The sequence below is a fragment of the Pongo pygmaeus genome, chromosome 5, assembly GCF_028885625.2.
Source record: "Pongo pygmaeus isolate AG05252 chromosome 5, NHGRI_mPonPyg2-v2.0_pri, whole genome shotgun sequence".
NCBI classification, from domain to species: Eukaryota; Metazoa; Chordata; class Mammalia; order Primates; family Hominidae; genus Pongo; species Pongo pygmaeus.
This window is the reverse complement of record NC_072378.2, coordinates 108,560,180-108,586,502: the sequence shown is the minus strand read 5'-3', so window position 1 is coordinate 108,586,502 and position 26,323 is coordinate 108,560,180. Positions and strand designations below refer to the sequence as shown.

The 26,323-nt window shown below is 38.9% G+C and overlaps 1 protein-coding gene and 1 pseudogene across 3 annotated transcripts in view; one reads left to right on the top strand and one right to left on the bottom strand.

Annotated features, from left to right (window-relative positions):
* The window catches only part of FOXO3 (forkhead box O3), a 124,963-nt gene that overhangs the window by 50,225 nt on the left and 48,415 nt on the right, over positions 1-26,323 (bottom strand). The gene's annotated exons all lie outside the window — the stretch shown is intronic.
* Positions 16,420-24,300, top strand: LOC129038232 (small ubiquitin-related modifier 2-like; annotated as a pseudogene).

Genomic DNA, 26,323 nt, shown 5'->3' with positions numbered 1-26,323 from the left:
ATCCCCTACCCACTTATTCCCCCTCCTGACCCTCCAATCACTCTGAAACAAATCCCATACGTGCAAAAAGTTTAAAGGTCTCATGCCTGTTGGAGCTGGCTTTCTAAAGAGAAGCCAAGGCAGAAGGGGGGAGGAAGGACCCAAGTACACAACCTCAAGCACCCTAGACATTATGGCTCAAATCATTAGCAGATGGATCAAACAGGCAAAGAGGAATGCCAGCTGTAGTCAGGCCCAGTAGTCTGAGTGTGAGTTTCTCCTTTCCCAGTGAATTTGGAGCAGGGAAGGGGGTCATCATCCCTGACCCTTTCCATTGCCCACTACCTTCAACCCCAGGTCAGATTCTTATCTCTGAATCCTTGCACCACCCAAGATAATATCCTCATCACACAGAAACCCCATCTTCACCCTCCTTTATATACTCAATACCTGAACTGCATCTCTTGATAAATTCACACACACACACGTCGCAGTTGCTAATGTTTACCAAGTGCTTTCTTTATGCCAGGCATTTTTTTTCATGCCTCCTGTTGCAAATTAACTCATTTTACAGATGAGGAAACTGTGGCACAGTGGAGTTAAATAATTCCTCCAAGGCCAATAGCCAATAAATGAAACCACATATTGGACCCAGATGAACTGGCTCCAAGGCCCATATAATAACTCACAAGGCCTCCTTAACAAAAGAAACCAGTTCCATGTAAAGAAGCCACACACTCATTTGAGGTTTGGAGGCAATCAAAACTCTGCTAGCAAGTATGTGATACAAATCTGGGTAACTGAGCCAGACTGAAGGTTGCCTGTGGATTGCTCTGGGCAATTGGTTCTCAGCTTTTTAACTTTTTTTTTTTTTTTTTTTTGAATTGACTTCTGTGCAAGAAAAGTAAAAAACAGTACAAAGGTAGACAAAAGCCATTCATTAGTCCAGTTTCTCCCCTCAACTTTACCCTCAACAGCCACTTATAACAGGGAACCAAAAAAGAGTAGATCATGCTCTTAATGCCTGAAAACACGTGACTTTCCTTCATCTTGAGAATGTGCTAGCACCATGTCAAAGAGCTTCATTGTACTGCATGCACAAAAGGGGGCAGAATTATAATGATCTAAGTATTTGACCTTCATGTAGTAAATGCATCAAAGCTTGGCTCCCTAACAATTTTTTGTCATTTATAATAGAAACTGTTTTTTATGCAGGAAATGCCATTTTTCTTTCAAGGACAAAACCCAGAATTTTACTCAGCAGTTTTTTTAAGTTGCATATATCTTAGTGCTACATTCTTGATAATACACATAAAATCTTTTTTTAATCAGCAGATAAGACAAATCCTTCTCTTCTATTTGCCAATGCCACAAACACACACACATACACACACACACTCTCACACCCACATTCCCTCTCTCTCTAGTGCACGAGTGAAAGTTCTTATCCAAAGCAGGCTAAAGATTTTTCACTGTGATCACATTGTTTACTTGTAATTTATAAATGAGAATAAACAATACCGCCTCAACATCTCATTTTATTTATCCAATCAGTATTTATGCAGCACTGAGTATCAAGCACTATGCTCAGTGCTAAAATATACCAGTCAACAAGATGCTCCTTAGAGTTTTTGTATTTTGAATATTGAGAAGAATTTCCTCTTTTGCTTAAATTCCTGGCTTTTGAACCCTCAATTAAGAAGATATCTTCCAGCTGAACTTTTACTTGCTTATGGAAAAAAAAAATTTACAAGTGGTGGCAACTGGGTAGACAAGACACAAGTAAAAACTGTAATATACTAACATACGATTTTGCAAGTTTTTAAAAAGTTTTATAAAACACACATAAACCATTTAAAGTTCCAGCTTCATTCTTGGTAAAGTAGAAATCTCTCCATATACCCCTCCAAAAGAAGGGGAAAAAAATACTTAGGTATCCACCAGGAAGTCGACGTTTTCTACACTGTACTTGGCTTCTCTACATCTGTAAGGGTCAAGCAGGATGACCTGAAAAAACACTGCCAGTTGACACCAGCAGATCACTAGTTCAAACGTAGTGCCAGCTTTCTCTATTACCATGTGCTTCACTTGCCTTTGATATGTCTCACTGTCTAAATATGGGAAGAAGGAGGGATTTCCGCAGGTCCCATCCTGACCCAGGTGCACGAAAAGGCATCTGTAGCCAGATCATGGTGCCTCAAATAATGCAATGCACAGTGGGTTAGGGGAGAGAGAGAAATTACTCAAGAATTATGTGAGATAAAACTAGTTTTAGAAAAGAGCATAGTTGCTATTATATGGTAAAGTATTACATTTCTGTATTAATTTTTTCAGACTGCTAAAATGCCACAGGCTTCGTGGGCAGTCTCTCAGATACGGAGAAACTGGCTGTTGACCTCTCCCGTTCCCCAGCTACCCCTTACTTATCCTCTGTCATGCTGTTGGTCATGGTCAGCTTCCAAAAACAAATTTAAGGCAGCTGGGACTACACTTTGCTAATCTCTGTAGTCCCCATAGCGCCTAGCACCATATCTAAAACAAACTCAGTGCTCACTAATATTTTTTATTTTTACTTAAATTAAGGAGGCTTTCCCTGGTGTGATACAATGTGAAGCACACAGCACTACCCAACTAAGAAGGCTGAACCTGAGTCTAATCAAGCCTCTAGAGTTAATTTCCAGTTTCAGGAAATTCAGGCGATAGAGGAACCAGATAATGACACCACAAGAAAACAGATATATCCAGAATGTGGGACATTCTGCAGGACAACTGACCCAGTTTCTGCAACAAGTCAATGGCATGGAAAAAGGGGGGAGGGGTAGAGCAGGGAATGGCCCTTGATTAAGAGACATAATATCCAAATGCCACATGTGAATCCTGATTCTAACAAAACCATAAAGAACAGTTATTTTGTACAAGGCAGAAATTTTTAAAATTATACAGTGGGCATTAGGTTATACAACAAAATACAGTACCTACAGTTAGGTGTGATAATGACCCTGGTCAGGTAAGCATATGCCCATGTTCTTCTGTGCACACTGAAGTATACAGAAGTGAAATATCTGAAGCCTGGGATTTGCTTTAAAGTCCTCAGAGAGGAAAGAGGGGAAAAATGTCAAGAGAGAAAAAAAAAAAACAATGTGTTTTCAAAGATTATAGGATAATTGAGAAAGCAGAAAAAACCTGGACCAACACTAGCTTGTCTTCATGCAAATCCTCACCTCTTTTCCTCCCTCCACCTCCTAGAAAATAAAACCATATGCAGAATTGCATATGGATTGCGGGGTAGGCAACTGTAGACCAGAGGTGGAAATGACCAAGTGTATAAGTCATGGCCCTAAACAGCAATACTCCATTTATCTGGAGATGGCGTGGTAACCTAAATCATCCAGAACACAGACCGGCACCTTCCACACTATGCTGGTCCAGATCATCACCATTCAGACTTTACAGACTAAATTCCAACATGCAGAGACAGTGTCTGTCTTGCTTGCCACTATTTCCGCAGGTGCCCATCTACATAAAACACACTCAAACGAATATGAGTAAATGTACTCACAATCCTAACTACCTCAGTCTTCTGAAAACCAGTTGATTTGGAAAACACTGATGGTTCATGATGATAAAGTAAGTTCCAGACTTAGTTTAAGAAAGCAGTATAATTTAATACATTTTAGAAAAACTACTATAAAATGTCTAAAATAAATAGGCTTAGACATTTATACATGTTAAACAAAAAGAAAAAACTCCCTATGGAATGAAAGGCAATAAAGGAACCCAAAGCCCAAGATTATTTTTTGCATTCTAATCAATTAATTAATAGCCTTTCGGTAATGACTGGTTGAGAAGGAGTACAATGACCCTTGGTGGCAAAGAGAGAGAAAATAGGAAGAAAGGGCAGCAGAGTTTGAGAAGGTCTAATATAGTTTTTCCTTCTTCCCTTAAAAAGCTTTTTTTCTTTTAATACTTAAAGCAAAACATGTTGCAAAGAGTTAGTTATAGAGAGAAGCGGTAAGACTTATGCATGAGTTGAGACAACTTAGAGAAAGGAGGTAGACTGGTAGAACTAAACGACCCAACAAGGACAGGCCTCCTCACAAGATCACAAGAAAATTAACATAAAAGGATAGGCAAAGCTTCCTTCTACTACTTCCTCCCACTCCAAAGCACAAAAGTTCAGGTGATCTCACTACATACAAATGTCCAACAGCTCCCTGGAGCAGCCAGGTCCGCAATACTACCCTAGCCACCTCAAATGTTCAAATTCCCTTGAAAGTCTCACAGCCACAAAGACATACCTCAGGCACTGCCTCCTCACTCACCAGTCTAACGCAGTCTCTCTGTACCACTTATCCCCCTCTACTCCTACCTAACACCCTCTCCGTCCTCTCAAGATTGTTCCTTATTCCCCATTTTCAACATTCTGCCTTCTTCCCTTCTCTTTCTCTTCCGGCCTGCTCTTCCCTGTTTCTGCCTTCCTTGTACCCTCCTCTTCATACCTTTCTCACTCTTTGTTCCACAGTTGTCCCCAGTATTACTTGTGTCCTCTAAAACCTTCCTTATCCACCAGATCTTCCCCTTTCCATGCTATACCTAGAAGCCTGTTTCTCTGAAGCCACTTGTAGTCTAGACAAAACCAGAGGAAACTATCTTCTCTCAGGAAGGAGCAACACAGAGTTTAGACCAATAGAGTAGAAAAGAACTGGTCATGTTTAAAAACATTTTAAGACCTTCCAGGATGACCTGGAAGTAGTAAGAAGGTCCCCAAAGCTTCAAGTGGGCTTTTTCTATTTCAGGGCCAAAAGTACAGAATTTATATAACCAAGCAAATGTATCTGAATCAATTTCAGAGTCGGTATTTCTAATATTTTGATCACAGGTTTGCCATCAAGGCCGCAGGAATTTATGGAGGAAAAATATTTCACTGGCTTATTATCTAAATTCCTATCAGAGGTGCTTAAAGACAAGTAATACTCTATTCATAAAAAGCCAGAAAACAACACATAAAAAGTAGATACCTTTCTTACTTAATATCTCCTGTCAGAAAAAAAAGGTGTTAAAAAAAAAGATTATAAAATAATTCTGCTGGAGAGGTTTTACTATAAAGCAAAAATATCAGCTAACTAAAGTTTTTACCTGCTCCTAATCCTTTCTGAAAAGAGAATATTTGCTTAAAATATTATCTTCCTTTGACTTCACAACTCCAACAAAGTTCAACATAGTGTCTAAGACAGAAAAAGAAAAAAAATAGCAAACAAAAAACCTCCCGCTAAACTGACACCCCTAACTACCAGACCTCTCCCTACTGGTAGTCTTTCCTTACCTTACTTGAATCCATTGTGCTCAGATCTTAAGAGCCCCAGAGGAAGAAGGCACCCGAAAATTACACAACCCTTATTCTCAATCTTACCTGCCTTTCCTACAGAACTGAACTGGGAGATGGTCTCAGATGGGTCCTCTATAATGTAGAGGGCAATTTCCATCTCTCTTAAGAATGCTGTCTGCTTCCTCCTTGGTCCACCACCCTCTGACTGCTGCTGGTGATCACCACACCACCACCACCACCAATAGTAATAGATCATTTTAAATTTACTTTTTGCTAGGAACTATGCTAAGCATTTAATATACATAGCTTCAACTTAATCCTCGACTAGGATTTACCTGTGAAAAATGGGGGCAGAGAGAGGTTACAGAACTTGCTCGATTTCAGCCAGTAAGCTCCTAAGGAGGTTTCCCTAGAGCCCAGGTCCGTCAGATTCTAAAGCCCAAACTCTGCTGCTACACGATGCTTCGCAAAAAAAGACTGTCCATGCCTTCATCTTAACTCCAGAAGTTCAGAGGTCCCTAGAGGTCAGGAGACCACCAAGAACTTATTGTATAAAGCGTTTTCACCCACCCAAGCCTCTTCCCATTTTTTGTCTTGGGCTGTCAGTGCCTAATGGGAAAGGATGTCCTCTCCACACTATTCCAGGGTAGAGTACTGTCTAGCTATAGCCCGGCTGCAGTCGGTTTAAATTCTTTCAACACTGCTGAACTTACTTAGAACTTTGATGGCACCTCCTACCCACTCCCTGTCTCCACTCCATGTCCTGGATTCAGCAACTGGACCTGGAAAAGAGGCACCTACCAAGCAAAAAACTCAATGGTGAGACACCACTCTTCCTCCCCCAAATACCCGAGTGACACTTCTTTCAAACAACCACCAAAATGTCCTTTCCCTACTAGTTCTTTTTCTTGTGTGGGAGAAAAAGATTTTTTAAATGGCTGACTGTGGATTAGCCATTAGAAAGCCCCTGCTGAGCTCATGCTTTATCTCAGTTAATACTTAAATATGTGCAGCCGGAGACACACTCATACAGGGCTTTTGGGGGAGGAAAGAAGAGTACATGGAGGTAATTTTGTCATTTCTCTTGGCAAAGGAGCAGCCTGTTAACAAACACATTTTGTTTTGAAATCTGGATTCTGAAACCAAAAGCAAAAATCGATGGCTAAAATACATTATTTCTTCCCCTATCTCTGTGGGGGGAGAACCAAATAAACTCACATCAATGGGTAAGTATTGAATGATAAGAATGATAACGACTGCTGGTTATTGAGCACTTGGTCTCTGCCAGGCTTTTTTCCAGATGCTTTTACCAACATTACTTCACTAAACCTGCATAATGCTATGAAGTTCTTATTTCAAAGACAAAACAGGGTTAGGGACTCTATCTCCAAAATAATAATTATATATAATTATTTGGCACTTACTACATGCCAAACTCTGCTCTAAGTACCTTAAATATGCATATACTGACTCATTTAATCCTCACAACAGCCCTATAAAGTACGTGATACTCTTAACAGACCAGCAAACCAATGGAAGAAGTCACTAAGTCACCTGCCCAGGGTCACACAGCTGTTAAGCAGAGGATTTAAACCAAGCTTGTCCAACCCGCAGCCTACGATGGCTTTGAATGTGGCCCAAGACAAATTTGTAAAGTTTCTTAAAGCATTATGAGTTTTTTTTACGATTTCTTTCTTTTTAGCTCATCAGCTATTGTTAGTGTTAGTGTATTTTATGTGTGCCCCAAAACAATTCTTCCAGTGTGGCCCAGGGAAGCCAAAATACTGAACACCTCTGCAAGGTACTCTGCCCTTAGTCACTGAGCTCTACTGCAAAATGACTATCTGGGCTTTTGTTTCTTTTATATTACCTTTTTTTCTGTGTTACTTCTCCAACGAGACTGGAAAATTTACGACCTGGGCTTTTGTTTCTTTCATTTTACCCTTTTTTGTTTGTTTGTTTTTGCATTATTTCTCCAATAAGACTGGATGCTCTTGAGGACCAGTTTTCATACCGCCATTCAGCCATCAGTATTATGAGCCAGCTAGGCGGTCATCAATAAATAACTGAGTCTCGTGTGATACGCAAGAGATCCAAGTGTGGGGGGCTTCTCACTCTCACTTCCACAACCCTGCCCAGGCCTCCAGCCTCTCCCACCTCAGTGCCCCAAGAAAGCCCTGACCAGCCTGTATGTGTCTATTCCAGGGATATGTGAGGGCAGACTAGGACAGTCTGAAAATGGTCTCACATAAGATCAGAATCCTTTACTTCCCATTTCCAAGCCACTGGAGAGCAAACTCACAGCAGCTGCGCTGCCAAATCTTGCTCCATTCCCCTACCTGCCTGCCTGGTGTCCATGACAGTTAGGAAGCCTCTCTCCTACTAGACTCAGGAGAGACCTTAGAAACCACCATCAATCAGTATGTCAGCACACAAGAGGGCGTCTACAACCACTCCTGCCCTACAGGATTAAAAAAAAAGCCCTTTAGCTAGCTCATCCATCCTTTTCGTCTAAAAAAACTTGGTGTCACCCTTCAAGGCTCAGCTCACATACCACTTCCAATGTTAAACCTTAGGAAATTACCCTGGTTTTAAGTATCTGGTTAATGGTATGTTATATCCAAGTTTACAATGGATATAAAAATCACCTAAAACCCTAACCAAAATACTGGCATGGCCAACTAGGGAACATAAAATTTCAGATTAGTGATTTAATAAGATTGTCCTGAAAGGACATTTCACTCTGAAATATGCAGAATGGGTATGGGCTTAAACTAAAAAAAAAGCTATATAATCAATGATTCTTGGAAACAAAATAATCTCAGAAGGCAGAGCACCCTGTAGCACTCTAACTTATAAACCGATTTTCTCTTTCTCTCCCTGGCCAGATAGTTGTTCTTCATCTCAAAAATCAACAACCTGCCTATCTCTGATACATGGCTCAAGACATTAGCCTAAGAATAAGGATTAAAATAATGAGGATTGCCTCAAGGTAGTGACAGATATTCCAGAAAACAGTGCCACTTGCTAGGACAGGGTACCACAGGTATCTGGGCTGGCAACACAACCTGCATCTTCTGAGATCAGACCCTCAACGCTGAGTCCGGCAGTCAGTCATTGAGGACCAATGAGTCTGGGCCAACTGATATGCCTTACCTGCCTTGTTACCATAGAAAAATAAAAGGATTACTCGTAAATGAAATTTTCAACTAACACATTTCTCAGTACCAAAACATTAAAATGGTAGCTGTTTAAAAAGTGTATACTGGACATAATCTAGCCTTTTCTAGATGTCCCAGGATCACACTGAAGTGTGCTTCTATACTAAATAGCCTCAGACTATTTCCTCTGCATGAAGCTCCCCCGCTCACCCTCACCTCTACCTAGGAAGAACTGAGAGGAAAAGCAGATAACCAAGCTTATGCAACACACCAGCTGAATTCAGACACAATTCTAAGTCAAAGTGCTCTGGCTTTCCTCGCAAGGAGGCAGGAGGCAGGGAAAGAAACCTCAGTATACTGAGGACCTGTGGTGGGGGGCACCCTACTAACACTACATAATCTCACTTAAACAACCCAGGACATGGTAGTGCTCTTTTATTTTAAAGATAAGGCAAATGACTCCTGGCAAAGTTGTTGGCTCACTCAAGGCCACACAGCTGGCAGGTGGTAGGGAGGGTAGGGCTGGGTCCTGGCCTCCTGACTCCACATCACAGCATCCTTCCAAGAGAGGTCTTTCCAGAGAACACTGACACAGGCAGCAGAGCTTAGAACTCTTCTCAACACAGCTTCCCAGAGCAAGGATTTCTTTAGTTTTAGAGAAATAATTCCTTCTGTCATCTTTTTAACCATCAAATCTTTTAAAAGTTAAAATTTATTGATTAATGCAAATGATTAATACAGTGAAAATAGGTATCTTATATGAGACATGTGAATGCACCTTTAACTGTGGTCCTGTGATCAACCTAGAATTTGCACTAGTTTTCAATCTTAAAGAGTGAAATTAAATTTGACTATACAAAAGGAGAGATCACCAATCTAATGACCTAACAAAACTATTACTTCAATTACTCTTTTAAGGTTAAATAAAGCAAACACAAAAAAGCATGGAAATGTTAAGTAACCGAACTTTTCATAGAAACTACATAACAATTATTAAGATAAAAACATAATGGCAAGTATATGATAATTCATTTTACACAGTTTTATCAACACTTCTGTTTAAATTATAACAAACATCAGATAAATTTAACCCTACGTACACAGTACTCATTCAATGAATAAACTTTTTACTATGAGTCTATAAAAAAGTCAAGCAGCCAGGTGCAGTGGCTTGCACCTATAATTCCAGCTGCTTGGGAGGCTGAGACAAGAGGATCATTTGAGCCCATGAATTTGAGACCAGCCTGGGCAACAAAGCAATATCCCATCTCTTTAAAAAACAAAACAAAACAAAACAAACAAACAAAAAAAACCACTGAGTGTAGTGGCTTGTATCTCCAATTACAGCTACTCCAGAGGCTCAGGTAAAGTTAACAGTTGCAGTAAGCTATGCTTGTGCCACTACACTCCAACCTGGGCAACAGAGCAAGACTCTTTAAAAAAAAAAAAAAAAAAGTTAAACAACTGCAAAAAAAATTATATGTATATATGTATATATGAAACACCAGCACCCATTTCCACTCAGTTAAGAATGTACTTGTAATTCATTTGACCTCCACTTTTATGCACAGAAAAAAAGTTTATTTTAAGAAATATAAAATATATCTAAAGCTTCACCAAAGTGCAATACTAACTTTAACTTTTTACATTTGGATTATTTCCTGCAAAAATGAGGTGGCGATTTAATTTCTTATTTCAAAGTCCACATGCAAGGATGTGCCCAACAACTACAAATAATCTTTTCTAAAAACTGCACCCATTCCAGCTGGGCCCATAGCTTTTTCTTGCCACTATTTATTAAGCAAAAAACCTACTGGCCTGATAAAACGGGTTTCTCCCTTCACATATTAAAATATAATTATAAAACCTGATCCTCATTTGGACTTCCTTGGATTTGTACCAAAAATGCTGTATCTTTCTAGAGTAAACCGAGAGGTTTTTTTTTAACCATTATTCTACCTTAAGAAATGTCTCATCTGAAGAAGCAGAGATACACCCTAAAATTCCAGCAACCACAGGCTTCAAAAGCCTTTGGCTCAGATGCAGGATAAATCTTTGGAAAGCCCAGGGTACAATGTGACCTGGGTGTACAAACTTAGACCTTGCTCACTAAGCAGGTCAAATAATTTTTCTCTCAGGACATCCCGAAAACATCAAACAGATTCATGAGATGAAATTTCCTTGTCCCTGCAGCCTCAACATGATTTTAATGATATTCCTGACACAGTTTATATATACAATTCAGATGCCAAAATCTTGGTGGCAACAAGGACTGCTACTTGTCCATTAACTTAATACCTATTTTCACTGAGGAATACGAATTTCTCAATCATTTCGAAGTCCATTTAACAAACAACTAAGAAAACTTGCAGACTGTTCTTTATTTCTTAGATGGAAGGAGAAAACTCTTATATCAACTGTTCATTAAGAAGGAAATATTAAGAGCAGTTAGCATTATAAGAGGAGGAAGGCTCTTCTTAAGTCCGGTTTATGAATCCAGAGCTAAAGACCTGAATTTCCTTCCCTTCCCCTTTATTTTACTAGCTGAGATGAATTACTCCTTGACAGACAGCACAAACTGATATAGACTTCATTTGTTATGACTGTCATTTATACAAAGGGGTGTATTCCTTTGCCTTCCCATGTGGCTTTGTATAGTACAGACATCAAAACATGAAACGCCCAGGAGCAAAAACATGAAACGCCCAGGAGCAAAACGTCTGACAAGGCCTGCCTAAGGAGAAAACAAGCTTTCCCAAAGCTGAAGCCTGGCCTGGGGGCCCTCAGTGGGGCTGAGCTAGTGTCTGTTAGTCCTGAGTCTACCACAATGCTTAGGGATGAACCTGGGGGTGGCAAGCTTCTCCACCCAAACTGAGGAGGTGACACATTAAAAAGGAAAGATTTACATGTGCAGGTGGGTTCAGTAAAACCTATCTGCCACAGTATCTTCTACTCACCCACAAAGGATCCTATAACTCCTATCCACTCACCAAGGACCCAGAAATCATGAAAAGAGGCCAACTTATAAGCTAATCAGAGTAGGCTCCTGAGACGACTACGGCTCCTGCTGTATCTGCCCCACCCCTTCCCAATGGCTATCCCTAGCGCATCACCACAGTCCTCCCCAAACCCAGATGCTGGAAACCATCACCAGGTTCTGGCAGGCTTCTGAGGCATGCTGTAGCCCCATGATATGTCCAAGATGAGATGGAAAACGGTGCCACACACTGGAGGTGGACACAGAGGGTCCATCCTTGCTCTCCCACTGTCCTGGACGTGGCCTATCCTCCTGCTGCTTCCACTGAAGCTCAGGAAGGGAAACTCTTCCAACTTTTTTTTTTTTTTTTCCTAAAAGGCCCTCTTATGCACAATTCCAGAAGAATCAAGTTTCTGAAGCAATGCCTGAACGAGAGCCACAGCACATGGGACGCCCGGCTCTCTCGCAGACATCATGCAAAATGAGTCACTGCATCTACGTCTTCTGCTATTGCTGCTGCCACCCTTGCTCAGAGTAAATGAGGAAGACAACTGATTCACATGGGATCCGTGGAAACTGATGTGTAAGATCAGCACAGCAACAGGGAAGGGGGCATCCAGTAAGAGTTCCTCACATGGGCCCCTTCCCTAGAGGGGCAGAAAGGCTCCTGTCAGGATTTGTGTGGTAGTTGGGAACGGGAGGAGGACAGGAGCAACAACAGAAAGGGGAAGGAAACAGAGATGTTAAAACAAAACAAAACAAAACAAAAACACACCAAAAACAATATTGGTGGGGGAAACAAATTCTCAACTCAACCAGATCCTTGCAGTAATTCTCCAAGGGGCAAGGACTCCTTCCTCTCATTTGACCCCAAAAGGAAATGTCTGAACAGATCCCCTCTCTCTCCCTGCCCACCCTGATTCGAGTAGATCTCAGGTACAAAGCAAGACAGAAAGCTTCGCTCTCCTGACCCTCCAGCTCTCCAAGAGGAAATTAAGTCTCAGATATTCCTGCCTTTTTTTTTTTTTTTTTTTTTTTGAGACAGTCTTGCTCTGTCGCCCAGGCTGGAGTGCAGTGGCATGATGTGGGCTCACTGCAACCTCCACTTCCTGGGTTCAAGCGACTCTCCTGCCTCAGCTTCGCAAGTGGCTGGGATGACAGGCATGCGTCACCACACCCAGCTAATTTTTTTGTATTGTTAGTAGAGATGGGCTTTCATCATATTGGCCAGGCTAGGATGGTCTCAAACGCCTGATCTCAAGTGATCCACCCGCCTTGGCCTCAAAGTACTGGGACTACTAGGTAAGCCACCACGCCCGGCTGCCCCTGCTTTTGTCTTCGTGACTCTCCATACAAAACTTGCCAGTTACTCCTTAGCTGCCTCAGGCCCACAGCCTCCCCTAATGTCACATGAACATGTCTGCACGAGACCCAAGGCCAAGCTCAAGAGGAATTCTTTCTAGTACATCCCTGTCACTAGGCACTACCTACCTGGCAAAGTACTTATGTGGCCTGACTTCAGGAGAGCTACAGACCTCTCACCTTCAATTTTCTCTCCCACATACTTCTGAAATGGATCATGCCCCTGTGAGGCTTCAGGTAGGTTTCTCAGCCCTGGCACTACTGGCATTTTGAGCTGGACACATCTGCTGTGGGCCTCTCCTGTGCACTGCAGGATATTTAGCACTGCACTATAGCCTGGGTGACAGAGCAAGACTCTGTCTCAAAAAAACAAACAAAAAAAAACTAACATGGTGAAAGATTCATCCCAATAATTTTTCACTACAGTAGCTGAGGTACATCATACACTATACACATACTTGATTCTTTCTTCCAGACATTGCTTTGTGAATTGGATTTTGAACTGTGCTCCTGCCATGGCCTTAAGAATGACCAAGAAGTCCCTGTGGCTTAATGACATTTGATGTCTTTGAGACTCACACAGCAGGCAGTTGGCAAGGCAGCGGGCTTACTCACACAGGCAGGGGTTCCACGAGTCACCCCAATGACTACAGCCTGAATGAACTGCTGCTCCTCGTGGGCACTCCTCTAAGCATAGCTTTTAAAGTGCTTAATGGTGATTACACTGGTTTGGTGATTCACTAAGCAGTACAGAATGTGCCCAATTATACACTCTATTTTTTTCCAATCTTATTTCATAAACCCCAATTTCACAGGAAAATAGATTTTCCATCCAAACAAAATTATCTAACTTTAACAATTAAAATACTAATTATCCTCAAAATCCTCCTTTGCAATGGGGCTTTAAATAAGATATGACTTAAATAGGCATTTTAATATTTTTGGTTGTATCATTCATTGAAACATCTAAGAAGTGCCTTCATTTTGGATAACGTGGGAGGCTACAGGCAAAGAGAGTATTGAATGTCAGTAATAAAACACTACTCAATAAAAACACCAGTATAGGCTCTGTATCAAATAAAACTTTTATCAAGTGAAAACATTTACAATATTAATTTTGTTCTCCCCTACTCCCACCCCAGGTTAAAAACTACAACTTGAAATCTTTTCACAATAAGCTGCCAACAGCAGCTGCTATTGACTAAGAGAAAGAAAAATAAAAGAAAATTGTTATTACTATAAACAAATTATTCGTTCTTTCCAAGATAAATAATGACTTGATGTTCTCATTCTCACAATCAGAAGCGTTGCTTCATAATACTAATTATCTCAGCTCCACCAGAAAACCATCATGCATTCAAACCCATTTGCTGTGTACAGCCCTACCATCTACCATCTATAAAGTAATATGGGAGAAATACAGGGGTCCTATCTGCAACAAGTAGGTCACTTCAGTTTTTGGGAGAAACTTCTGCATCCCACATGGAATAAAAAGATGCCACTTACCACCAGATATTTTCCTACTAAAAAAATTTTCTCCCTCCTATTTAAGGAGAAGGATAGACAAAAACTGTATCATATTAAAGTGTTAAGGGAAAATGTTCCACATGTAAAAACAAATCAAACGGCACACGAAACCACGTTAAGACCTCAAAGACAGGAATTAGTCAATTATACTGTGTATTTCTGGGCTCCTGAGTACAAGCATAGTCTGTTTTTCTGACCCAAAAATCTAATAAAAGAATTTATTAACTTAAAGATCTAACAGAGGACACTGTTAGAAATTGGTCTGGGGAAGGCACCATGCTCTCGGCCAAGGAGTTATTTAACTCTTCTGCACTAAGAATGGATCTGTGATGATTCACTATGACTACAGCAAATCAAGCTTGGCCCTATCCTTTGAATTTAACCTGTAAGGACAGACAGGTTTAGGATATGAAACCTCAAGAAGATGGTGCCACGTCTTAGCTTGCCATGTACAGAAGACTGATTTGCCAGGCTTTGCAACCAAGCTTAAGTGAGATTTAGGAGTAAGACACGCCAAATTAAAACTCTTAAGGACCATTAATCACATCCTCATGACTTCAGATACACCAATACAACATATGCTTATGTAGGTCTGGTCTTTATTCTTAATCAGGGGTATTAGCTTCCTACTACAACAGTCTATAGAAGGAATTGTTTCAAAAGTGGGGCAAGCGTGGTTCAACCCATTCATTATTTTTAGTAATTAAAAAATACAGATATGACTATGAAAGTTTTGTTATTCTTAGACGCAAATAAACAGATGGCCAGTGAGGAAATGAGATCAACTTTACATCTGAGAATACACTATATTCCACTTTCAGTTTCTGAATGTCAAAGCTTGGGAGATAAATCCAAGAATCCAACCTGTAACTAGAATAGGAAAACTATTTTTATTTCATTTGTTTGGCATATTCCAACTGTTAAAAAGTAGAATAAAGAGAAGTAATGCCTAGCAGGGCACAAAGCACTTAGTTGGTATTTAATAAGTATTATTTGATGACTAAAGAATGAGAAGAGCCAATTATTCCAACAAAGACTAACATATTGAAAATTCAGGTGTCTCTTCTTCAAATCACAAATGTCCTAAGTTAGAAAGTAAAGAATGCCACGTCTGTGTTACATAAACAGAATGCTTCCTGCCTTGCCCCCATGGTTACACTGACTTCTTTTTTCCTCTTCCTATACAGGCTCTGCTTTAAAGAGTAATAATATAGTAGCAGATTTTGGCATTGGCATCATATTTATTATGGATTCCATCTATGATAGAGGAACAACTAGAAAACCAGACAAAACACGAGACAACTGTTTTCAGACATTGGACAACAGGCAGTATAGGACTTAATTTCTGAGAATAGTGAAACATATGAGACAAGCCTTGAACTTATTTGCCTGAACTTACTGCCAGGAGGTAGTGTCCAAGCCACAGCAAAGAGAAGGGGGAACACAGAGCATGTCAGTCTCACTGAGTAGAGGTAACACAGATTAGTAATCAGAGAAGCCACATTCAAGGAGGCCAAAACGGCTAGAATTGGAAGGGCAGAACACCCAGGAGAAGAGAGCAGCACAAAAGGGTCGGTTCCTAGAGTCTTAGACTGATTTGCACACCTCTCAAAGGAAACTACTTAAAGTTAGGGATACGAGCACCAGAAAACAGTTGGCCTAAGATGTCCTGCAGTTCACACAAAGCTAGCAATAGTTCATGTTTCCACCAGCAACAAAAACAAAAATAATTCACAAGACACACAACATCAGGTAAAGTCCTCAGAAGAATACTGCCTTACGGCGGATAAGTACTCAGGCTACATCATTCCTAATCGGTGCTCTGGAGCCACCCTAACAAAGTTTACATGCTAGCTTCAAAACGATACCACTGATTCCAAGTAACTTAACTGCGTGCCAAAACAAAGTCTAGCGCTTTTGAAAAGAATACAACACAATCTAGCAGTCAATGAAGTAAAATTCCCTCTCCCTCGTCTGCCACTGCTGCCTCCTTCTTCTGTGGCTCCTGGTGCTGCTCATGTGCTCGTTCAGTGTGGACCTGATACCTCTTTTGTGAAGTGGCAGCTGAGGAGAACCCGGTGCTCGTCATGGCTGACAAAAAGCCCCAGGAAAGAGTCAAGACTGAGAACAACAATCATCTTAATTTGAAGGTGGTGGGGCAGGGTGGTTCTGTGGTGCAGTTTAAGATTAAGAGGCATACACTACTTAGTAAACTAATGAAAGCCTATTGTGAATGACAGGGATTATCAATGAGGCAGATCAGACTCCGATTTGACGGGCAACCAAATCAATGAAAAAGACACACCTGTACAGTTGGAAATGGAGAATGAAGATACAATTGATGTGTTCCAACAGCAGATGGGAGGTGTCTACTCAGAAGGGAACCTGCTTCTTCATTCCAGAACTCTGTTCTTGCAGACCACGATTACATTCTCAAGTAGAAAACTGCAATTTGGTTCCAATACATCCCTGACTACTACAGCACAGTTTTCTCTGTTTGTTCATTTCCTCCTTCTCCATTCTTTTACTGTACATAAAAGTAACTGGCATATGTGCACAAGCACACTGCATTTTTTTTTTTTAACAGCCAACGGTATGTTTTGATTGACATCAAGTGAAGACAGGATGGGGAAAAATACTGATTCTGTGAAAATACCCCCACTCTCCATTAGTGGCATGCTCATTCTGCTCTTATCTTCATATTCCAGTAGGTTATTTTGCTCTGTTTTAACAACAACAACAACAACAACCAACAAACAAAAAAACCCATAAAAATCCTTGCATACCTTGTTCAACTGGAGAATTTTCATGTTTTTCATTGATCACTGTAAAACCAAGGACAATTTTATAACTTTTTTGTATGTAGCTGTTACATGTAGGGCAGTCTGTCTTTAACTAGGGATAAACTACTCTTAAAAAAAAAAAAAAAGAATCCTATATAGTTTTCCCTTTAAGTCAAGCATCTTGGTGTTTAAATAAACTTCTTGTTTAAAATGAAAAAAAAAAAAAAACTATGTAAAATTCACAATGCCTGGTATCCAAGTAAAAATTACCAGGCATAGCAAAGGAAGAGGAAAATATGACCCATAAAAATGAAAATAATCAATTAACAGACGCAGAAATGAGACAAGATGATGGGACTAGCAGAGAAGGGCACTGAACTAGCTATTATAACAGTGCTGCTTCTTTAAAAAACAACTTGGCAGTTCCTCAAAAGGTTAGAGAGAGTTACCACATGACCCAGCAATTCCCTCCTAGGCATACACCCAAAGACTTTAAAATAATATGTCCACATAAAAACTGGTAACAAATGTTCACAGCAGCATTATTCATGATAGCTAAAACTGGAAACAATTCAAATGCCCAGCAACTGATGAATAAATAAAATGTAGTATATCCATATAATGGATTATTTAGCAATAAAAAGAAATTAAGTACTGATAAATGCTACCAACATGGATGAACCTGGAAAACATCATACTAAGTGAAAGAAGGCACTCACAAAGTACTACCTATTACATGATTCCATTGATATGAAATGTCCAGAAGAGTCCCTATAGACTGACATTTCATATCAATATAGGCTGAAAAGGAGTGGGGTACATGGGAAATGACTGCTAATGGATACAAGGTTTCTTTGTGGGGTGACGAAAGTATTCTAAAATTAGATTGTGGTTGCACAACAGATAGTTGCACAACTCTGTGAATATACTAAAAACCATTAATTTGCACACTTTAAATTGGTAAATTATATGGCAATGTGAATTAGGTCTCAACAAAGCTGTTAAAAAGTTATAAATATGGCTGGGCACAGTGGCTCACACCTGTAATCCTAGCACTTTGAGAAGCAGAGTCGGGAGGATCGCTTGAGGCCAGGAGTTGAGACCAGCCTGGCCAACATGGCAAAACCCCATTTCTACTAAAAAACACAAACATTGGCCGGGTGTGGTGGCTCACACCTGTAATCCCAGCACTTTTGGGAGGCAGAGGCGGGTGGATCACAAGGTCAGGAGATCGAGACCATCCTGGCTAACATGGTGAAACCCCGTCTCTACTAAAAATACAAAAAATTAGCCGGGTGTGGTGGTGGGTGCCTTGTAGTCCCAGCTACTCAGGAGGCTGAGGCAGGAGAATGGTGTGAACCCGGGAGACGGAGCTTGCAGCGAGCAGAGACTGCGCCACTGCACTCAAGCCTCGGCGACAGAGTGAGACTCCATCTCAAAAAAAAAACCTTAGTTGGGCGTGATGGCACATACCTGTAGTCCCAGCTACTCAAGAGGCTGAGGTGGGAGAATTGCTTGAACTGGGGAGACAGAGGTTGCAGTGAGCCAAGATTGCGCCATTGCACTCCAGCCTGGGTGTCACAGTGAGACTCATTCTCAAAGGAAAAAAAAATTATAAATATACTCTATGTAGTAAGAAGGTAGAGGGAAAAAGGCAGGAAAATGGAAGATACAAAAGAAATAAACCCAGTGGTACTTCTAGTAAAGAAAAATAAATTTAAAAATACACTGGATGGGATTAACAGCAAATTAAACATTGCAGAAAGATCAGTAAATTATAAGACACAACAACAGCAACTAACCAACTAACCCAAATGAAGCACAGGGAAAGACTGAAAATGAAACTGAGAGTATCCAGTGATCTATGGGGACAATATTAAATTGTCTAACTTATGTGTAATTGAGATCATAAAAGAAGAGGAAAGAGGGAGAGGATGGAAAAAAAATCTGAAGAAATAATGGCTGGATTTTAAATTTTTTTATAAAAAACTATAAACACTCAGATCCAAGAAAAACTCAACAAACTCCAAAAAGAACAGATGTAATTAAATAGAGCACATCATAATAATAAAAACCAGTGATTAAAAAAAAATACTTAAAAGCGGCAGAAGAAAAAAGACATCAAGAGAAATGAAGATAGAATGAGCAAATCACTTTTCAGAGACTATGTGAGACAATGGAGGAACATCCTTACTAAGAGAGGGAAAAAGCTACCAATCTAGAAATTTATACCTATTAAAAATGTCTTTCAAAAATGAAGATAAAATAAAGACTATTTCAGGCAAACAAAAATGAGAATCAATGCCAGCAGTGGTACATTCAAAGAGATATTTTAAAAAGTAGTTTCATCAAGAAGAGAGAAAATGATACCAGATGGGCATCTGAACTTAAAGGAATGAAGAGCGGGGAATGATCAATATATGAGTAAATATAAACAATATTTTCTTATTTTCAATTTCTTTAAAAGATAATGACTATCTAAGGTAAAAATAACAATACATTCTGGGGCTTATAACATACACGTAGAAGAAAATAGCACTAACAATAGTAAGGGAGAAGTGGCTGTATATTGTTTCAAGGATTTTACACTCCATGTAAAGCGGCAGAAGACTGACTATCATCAGTTAAAGATGTGTAAATCCTAGAGCAACCATTAAAAAATAACAAAGAGATGTACCTAATAAGCCAAGAGCGGAGATAACATGGGTTCGTTAAAACCAAACAAAACCACCTAACTCAAGAGAAGGCAAGAAAAGGGGGAATAGGACACAAAGAGCAAATGGGACAAATAGAAAACTCATAGCAAGATAACAGATTTAAACCCAAATATAATTATGTTAAACAAAATGGTCTTTGAAAAAATGCAAAAAACAAAAAACAAACAAAAAAACCCCAAAACATCAACAAAAAACCCTCCAAATAAAAGCCAGAGATTGTCAGATTGGATTAAAAAACACCCAACAATTTGCTATCTGCATGGAACCCACTTTAAATATAAAGACACAGATAGATTAGAAGTACAAGGAAAAAAGATCTGTCATACAAACAGTAGTCAAAAGAAAGCTGGAGTAACTATATTATTAACAGCTATTAATGAACAGATTTCAACAACAAATACTGCCAAGGATGAAGAGAGACAATTCATAATAGAAGAGTCAATGTATCAGGAGGATATAACAACCTTAAATGTTAATCTGCCTAATAACAGATTTTCAAAATACACAAAGCAGTATACAATATTATTTTTCAATTAAAGTTTGTTAAAAACATGAAGCAAAATCTAATAGAATTGAAGTAGACAAATCCACAATTACAGCTGGATATTTCAACATTCCTTTCACAATAATTGATAGAACATGTAGTGAGAAAAAGAACTTGACTAACTTGACCTAATTCACATTTATAGAACAAATCACCCAAAACAGCAGAAAACACATTCTTTTTAAGTACACGGAAAACATTCAATAAGATAGACAATATTCTTGGCTCATAAAACAAGTCTCAATAAATTTAAAACAACACAAAACAGATTCTCCAACCACAAAAGAATTTAGTTAGAAAACAGTAATAGAAAAATATCCAGAAAATCCTCCAAATACTTGGAAATTTAAAAATTCACTTCTAAACAAACCGCAGACCAAAGTAATTACAGGTAAAATAGAAACAATTTTGAACTGAATGCAAAAACAAACTTCATTGGATGCAGCTATAGCAGTTGTAGCAAGGACTGTATAGCTTTCAATATTTATATTAGGAAGGAAGGTCTCAAGTAAATGAAATAAGGTTTCACCTTAAGATGCCAGAAAAAGAGCAAATTAAACCCACAACATGCAGAAGGAAAGAAATAAAAGATTAAAAGAGAAAAAAAAATCAATGGAAGTAAAAACATAAAAGTAACGGGGGAAAAATCAGTGGAACCAAATGTTAATTCTTTTAAAAGATCAATGAAATTGCAAGGCACTAAACAGATAAGGAATGAGGGGGAAAGGGAGTTAACACAAATTATCAACATCAGGAATGAAAATGAAATCACTACAGATGACATATCTATTAAAAGGATAATAAGAGAACATTATAAATGACTTTATGCCCATAAAGTAGACAACTTAAATAAAATGGGCAAATTCCTTAAAAGACACAGACTACCAAAACTCATTCAAGAAGAAACAGACAAGCCAACAGCATTGTATCTATGAAATAAATTGAATTCGCGGTTAAACATTTTCTCACACACAAAAAAACTCCAGGCTCTGATGGCTTAACTGCTGTTGAATTCTACCAAACATTTAAGGAAGAGATACTACAGTGCTACCAAAGAGCAGAACAGGGAACACTTACCAACTCATGTAATGAGACCACCATTATCCTGGTACCAAAAACAGGCAAAGATATTATAAGAAATGTATAGATCAATATTCCTCATGAAGACAGACACAAAAATCCTTAACAAAATTTTAGCTACTTGAATCTCATGGTAACATATCAAGACCAGGTGGGATTTATCCCAGGAATGTAAGGTTGGTTTAACATTGCAAATCAGTCAATGTATTTCATCATATTAAAAGACTGAAAAAGAAAAACCATCTGACCTTCTCAACAGGTGAGGAAAAAGCATCTGACAAAATCCAATACCCACTCATAATTTAAAAAACAAAAACTACTCAACACATAGGAATAGAGAAAACTACCTCAGCCTGATAAAGGAAATATGTGACAAACTTACACCTAACATGATACTTAACAGTGAAAGATTGAATGCTTTCCCCTTAAGATGAGAAAAATGGTAAGGATCTCTGCTTTCACCACTGCCATTCAACAATGTATTGGAGGTCCTGGCCAGTGAAATAAGGCAATAAAAAGAAATAAAGCGTATACAGTATATTTTAGAAAGGAAGAAACTCTATTTTTTTTTTTTTTTTTTTTTTTGAGACAGAGTTTCATTATTGTCACCCAGGCTGGAGTGCAATGGTGCAATCTCGGCTCACTGCAACCTCCGCCTCCCGGGTTCAAGCAATTCTTCTGCCACAGCCTCCCAAGTAGCCGGGATTACAGGCGCCCACCACCACGCCCAGCTAATTTTTGTATTTCTAGTAGAGATGGGGTTTCATCATCTTGGCCAGGCTGGTCTCAAACTCCTGACCTCAGGTGATCCGCCCACCTCAGCCTCCCAAAGTCCTGGGATTACAGGCATGAGCCACTGCACCTGGCCAGAAAACTCTATTTATAGACATGATCATCAATGTAAAAAAATCCTAAGAAATCTACAAAAAGGGTATTACAACTAATACATGAGTTTAGCAAAGTTACAAGATTAAGGTCAATACACAAAACCCAATGAATTATATTTCTACATACTAAACAAATGGAAACTAATTTTTAAAATATCATTTACAATAGTATCAAAAGATGAAGCTCTTGGGGATAAATTTCACAAACAGTATGTAAGAATTGTATTTTAAAACATATAAACACTGCTGAGAGAAATTAAAGATGACTAGATCTAGAACAGTCCAAATGATTTTGAAAAAGAACTAAATTGGAAGAGTTATACTACCTGATAAAATAAAGCTACAGTAATAAAGACCAATGTGGTATCAGTATAAGAAAAAAGACATGCAATCAATAGAACAGAGGGTCTAGAAATATACAAAGGTGTCAAAGAAGTTCAATGGATAAATGAATCTAGACTCTTATACAAAATATTAAAATTATCTCCAAATGGATCAAGGTCTTAAATTTAAGAGCTAAAACTTAGCTCTTTAGTTGTTAGGACACTGTTAACAAAATGAATAAGCAATCCACAAACAAGAAAAAATACTGGCAATACTTATTTCTGATAAAAGACATGTATTCAGAATACATAAGGAATTCCTAACTAAATGGTGTGAATACAATCCTTTAAAAAAAAAAAAAAAAAAAAGGCAAAAGATTTCAAGACACGTCACCAAAGAAGATATACAATTTACAAATAAGCACATGAAAAGATTCATAACATTATTAATCATTAAGCAAATGCAAATTAAAATTACAATGAGGTATCTACCACTACATGCCCACTACATTATACAATGGAGAAAAGTAAAAATACTGGCAATTACATGTGTTGGAGAGGATGTGAAACAACTAGAACTCTCATACATTGCTGGCAGAAATGCAAAACAGTACATCCACTCTGGAAAACAGTTTGGCAGTTTCTTATAAAGTTAAACATACACTGCACTTACCACCCAGCAGTCCTGCTTCTAGGCATTTATCACAAATACATGAATAAATATATCCCCCAAAAGTCTTGAACATAGATATTAATAGCAGTTTTATTCATAACTGTAGAAAACTGGAAACAACCCAAATGTCTATCCCCTGGTGAATGGATAAAATATTCTGGTATATTTCTATAACAGAATATCCATACAACAATGGCATACTTCTCAGCAATTAAAAGAATGAGCCACTGACAAAAGGCATGGATGAATCTCAAATGCACTCTACTAAGTGAAAGATGCTAACACAAAGGGCTACATACAGTATGACTCTACATTTATACGAAATTCTAGAAAAGGCAAAAAGTAGCTCAGCAGTTGTGGGTGGGTGGGGGAGGGAGACGGACTGATGAAAATAAGCCATGAGGGAATTTTTTTGTGGTGATGAAATGTTTGAAATGTTTTATCATAATTGTGGTGTTATAAAACTGTACACATTCACTAAAACTCTAATTTTATACTTAAATTGGTAAATTTCAGTGTTTTCAAATTACAACTTAATAACTATGATTGTTTTCCACAGGTAATTTTCAAAATAAATCACCAGAGTTTCAAAACAGGGAGGCAATTTTATGTCACTGTAAAATTATCCAAATGCCACAAAAACAGCAGGATTATAGGAAAAGAGTTTTTATTCTTTCTGGGTTACAAGATGAACAGGAACAAAAGGTGTGGGTGATAGGAAAATGGGGAGGGCTGCTCTCTGCATTGTTTTACACTGTATTTAAATGCCTCAGACTTCACCCAGTCCCTGCCCTATCACTTCTATCTACTTGCAAAGACAACAGAGTATGAATGCGTTCTCTCTCTTAAAAACCAAAACACAGAGGCACACACAAAACCCAGAAAGCTCCACTGTTTTTTCCTCTTAGAGCACAAAGGTGAAGAGGCTCAGCCCGTGAAGCTAAGAGGTCCAGTCCCATGACTTTCACTTGTACTTAAGAACACTGAATCCTCTCCTTTTAATTCTATTGAGTTTCTTGTGAGGCAAATTTTCCTGTGGCCAGTTTACTCTGAGTTCCTGATAAGGAGTCCAGTTATTAACAGATCTAAGCAATTTACAGGACTCTTAGACTCAGTCCTTTTATTTTAAAATTACAAAAACAATACCTATAATATTGAAGAATATTAAAATAAAGAGGAAAAAAATCAAGGGCTCTCCAGTGAGGAAATAATTAAATAAATTATAAATCCATTCAACCCTTGTCCTATTAAAGCAATGATTTTAAATAGCCATTGTAAAGCCTGTATATGGGGAGGGGAAGGGGAAACAAAGCAAAGTGCAAAAAAAATCTCCTACTGCAGCTAAGCAAACAATGCATGCATATATGGCCAAATCTGCAAGGAACTCACATAAGAGGAGTGGTGACAGGTTTCCCCCAACTGTTTTCTTTTCAAAAATGTACATATGTGTGCATGTATGTGTACGTTAAAAAAAAATTCAACAGGCACATCTCCTGAGTTTAATGAAAGAACTCTAGTCTAGGCAAAAGGAGCCCTGTTGTCAACAGTTAAGTCCTCCAGGCGTGTTAGCAGCATATTCATACGTGTAAAGTCCTAACTACAACTCAAAGACCTGTAATGATATGTCCTGAAGAAATGGGTGAGAACACCAAACTGCTTTCCAGTTAAAGAGAGGTCACTTTGTTGGCACAAGTGGCTAACCCAGAAACCCAAATACCTTAGCCTTAAAAGCGATCCACAGCGTTATATACAAAGAGAGATGCAGTGAGAAACAAATTCACAGACCTATCTAATGCTCAGTCTTCCTGCTTCCCTCCTTAACAATACCACCTGCAACCTCAATAGTGTCTTTTCATCACCACCTGGAAAGCTAATAGGCCAAATCGTATTTTGGCTGATTTTAAAGCTAAAGAGATCAAGAGCAGAGCTTTACAACTTTGCTCTAGGTGACTCAGATACTAAACATCTAAACCTGGCCTAGAACCCAAGCCCATCAGCAACCAGGTGTGTAACATCTTGGTGCCTCTCCCACAATAGTAGACAATGCCTTCAGTCACCACAACTATGACTTCTCCAGGAACAAAGTGAAATCTGTCTAGTCTCTAAACACTCACTGAAATAAAACCTTTTGGAAGTGACGTGACAATTCACCATTTATTTGGGGGGTAAGGTTAAAAATAGTAAGGATTAGAGATAATCCATTTACTCAGCTTACCAGTTATAAACCATAGCTTTACTAAATGTGAATTACAATAGGCTGATCTTAAAGACCTTTAAGAACTAACCTCCAATAACCTCTTCTACATCATGTCCTCTGGTAACTGTTCATTTGGATTAAGGCAAAACCAACCAAAGCTATTCTTAATAGCTTGAGGTCCAGCTCACAAACCTCCACAGCTGGCCAAGTACCGTAGCAACCTCAGCGTTAACAAAAGGAAACATGTTCTATACTGCTGAGCATTAACTGCTTAAGCAACTGTCCTGAGGTTGAAACAAATCTGTCCTGGGAATTTAGGGCCCGTTTTCTGGACTTTGGGAGGGGAGGGATAGAGTAAAATAAAGTTAAGCTTACCCCTACCCTCTCTCTGAGAATAGGATATTTCTTCAAACTTTCTGAAGCATTTACTATTAGAAATGTGAAACCCTGTAAAAGTACCAAGGCCAAAGAAGAGCCTTTAAATTGTTTTCCACTTGTAACCACAATGGAGTAGTTTTCAAATAAACCCAAAGATAGCTAAACGGGATCCTAAATGGTACACTCTGTTCAGAAACCATAGAGTTGGCTCTTTGGTTTCTGATATTTGGTTTCCTGGTTTCTGTCGGAGTATTTTTGTTCCTGGATTTTGTTTTTGATACAGAAACTGCAGTAGCACCAGAAAAGAGCAGTTGTTTTTTTAACCCAAAAAGTTCTGCAAAGTTCTCTGAGTATCCCTCTCTTTAGGACTGTGCCTCCAATCCAGTTCATGTTCCATTTCCCTCTGGGG